The following is a 2,884-nucleotide window of genomic DNA, read 5'->3' on the forward strand; positions in this document are numbered from 1 at the left end:
GCTACACGCCCAGACGCCAACTCCGGGACCGGCAGTCGGCACTCGGCACCTGTATACGTAAACACCACAACAGGTATACCATCACCACTATATACCTGCTATACCTATCATAATATATTATTATTATTATTGTTATTATTTTACCTACTCCTGCTGCAGCACTCGGCAGTCATAAACGTACGCCAGACTCCAACGTACCACGTACGTACGCAACCGTCGCTCTATAGTATACCAATACGGCCATGCCGGACCACGGTGGTCATCGCGAGTCTCTTGCGTAGTCGCGTACGCATCGTCGTCGTCGGTTGTACCCGGTAATACATCGATCAGTGTAGTACAGTGCCTATACTTACGTCGTGCGATTACAATAATATATATTAACCAAACAACGAAATTGCGCTCACTGTTTACACTCATTATAATATATTGTGCCTGTTTTACTTACGGTGTGTGTTTTCTCTGAGTGTTCGCCACGATATATCGTCTGCCTACTTAAGCAACTACAAGCCGTTATCGCGTTTATCTCGTTTCAAAAAGTGTATCGCGCCCGCCAAATCGTCCGGCCGTATGCCATAAATCATAATATTACAGTGAGCGCGTACCGTATTCGGAAATATGTGATTCTGTGGTGTACCTATAATATATTATAATAGTATGCGATCTGCTGTCCTCTCGTCGACCTCTGGATTTTTGACGCTGAACCGACGTGTGTGCACCACATATTTGGATTTTTCTCCAACAGGTGGGTGCGTTGTACACTAATTGTATCTATATTAATCGTATGTTGACTATCATTATTCCTGCCCGTTACTCAAGTTTGAGGTATTCCTGTCGGCTGTAGAAAGCCCTTGTATATCTAACGTTATGATATGATATAAAGGTTTATTATACAGCTGCAAGTCATTCCTGCAAGATGTAATGTTTTCATTTATACCACGAACTTTCTAAAAAAGAAAAACAGTATTAATATGATAACGATAATGTAAAAATATATACAATAACGCGTGTTATCACTGCGATTCTGCAATAATTAAAAAAAAAGTTTGATTATGCACTATATAGATGTGTGTAACTAATAGGTAAAAATGTATAAAATCAGCATATTATTATACTGAATATGATGGATATATAATATAATATTATGTTGTGTGCAACACTAAACTTGCCTACTAGGTACCTATATCGACGCTACTGATTTTAATATAACTAAATACTATTGAATGGACACAGTCACACAGACAGTGCCGCAACTACATAATAAGTGGCCCGTGTTGCGATATTCTTTTTGGGCCCGTTCCTAAATTAATTTTTATTGTATGTATTATATAATATTGTTTTGATATTATTCTTGGTATAACACGACATTTTAATAGTTTAGTAATAAGCTATAACATTACTTTTATGGCACGTCGTCACTCGACAACCCTCGTAGTTTTCGAGTATCAGTCAGTTGTTCTCCTGACAATTCGACAAACAACAACCCATAGACGCGATAAAAATAGATCTTATAGAAAAATTAATAGTACCTACTAAGAAAGTATGAAACGTTGACACTTGAATACATCTTGATACCCACCTGTTTCTAACATAGTACACACCACATACGTGATTCTATCTTGTACCATTTGATTTTATAATATACTAAAATTTACCATTCTATTTTAACATACTTAACCTAATAAGTAATATTAGTATACCTACAACTACACTAATGTTTTAACTTAAAAAAAAAATGATTGTGAGTAACTATTAAGTTTTGCGTTTTTAGACAATTTTAGTGTCTGCTCCAGGTTGGGCCCGGGGCCCCCCAAATGTATGTAAGCCTTGGGGCCCGTGTGCGCGGCACGCTCTGCACACTCGGTTTTTGCGGCACTGGTTTGCCTACATAAGTTATGTCAAATAGTATACGGTCATATCATTATGCAATTTAGTTTTCAGACTTTAATTAAATACATAAAGTTCTTATTAATACCTATTGTATTATTTAGAATATGTAGCAGTATTTGTATGCTACACTAAATGTATATAAATAACTCACCTAAAATCTGTAATAAATCAAGTACCTATTACATAGTATTTTAATAATTTATATACCACATAATCGAGCCTATGTCTAACGATTTAGGTGCGTTGCTCACTAAAGCATATTATTAAAGCACAATATGTAGATATTATAGCAATGGCTGTGGATGTCAATTAAATATTGTTATTTATCAATTGTCAATGTATTAATTTGATTTTATGCTCATGATTAAACCTACCTATAGTATACATTAATAATAATATATTGTAATACACTCCATAAACCTAGTTATAGTAGTAGTTTATTAATATTGTATTACCTCAACCAATTAACTCACCTTAAAACTGTAATATATTAGGTACTACATAGTAGGTTAGTTGTATTCAAGTATATAAGAACCTTTCCATATAATCCAAACCACGTAAAATAATAAAATGTATCAAAATTATTATTTATTTAATATCTTATTTCAGATAATGCTCTCATAATTAAATCTATATATCAAATAATATACAGTCATATCATTATACAATTTAATCGCCAGTCTTTAGAATATGTAGCAGTATTTTAACCTAACCAAATGTGACTCACCTAAAAACAGTAATATAATATCCTCCATAACATTTTTATTTACCAAATTTGAATCCCTCAACCAACTGTAATATATTATGTAGGTACTACTATATTAAGTAGATTAGTTATATTACTATTGTCTATTCAAGTGTAAAAGAACCCATTCCATATAATTCACCAGCCCATGTAAGATAGTAATCAAGTGTTAATTTATTATTTAATAAATAGTTAATTTCATATAATACCCAAACCTACCTACATAAGTTTATGTCAAATAGTATACGGGTC

General features: G+C 33.5%; 1 protein-coding gene across 1 annotated transcript in view; it reads left to right on the forward strand.

The window, feature by feature from the left end:
* The first annotated feature begins 66 nt into the window (after window positions 1-66).
* The window catches only part of LOC100568795 (ankyrin repeat domain-containing protein 6), a 24,464-nt gene continuing 21,646 nt past the window's right edge, over window positions 67-2,884 (forward strand). Inside the window, exon 1 of the mRNA XM_003243371.4 lies at window positions 67-742. The gene's annotated coding sequence lies outside the window, so the exon portion shown is untranslated. The remainder of the gene's footprint in view (window positions 743-2,884) is intronic.

This window comes from Acyrthosiphon pisum, chromosome A2 (assembly GCF_005508785.2).
Source record: "Acyrthosiphon pisum isolate AL4f chromosome A2, pea_aphid_22Mar2018_4r6ur, whole genome shotgun sequence".
Taxonomy (NCBI): domain Eukaryota; kingdom Metazoa; phylum Arthropoda; class Insecta; order Hemiptera; family Aphididae; genus Acyrthosiphon; species Acyrthosiphon pisum.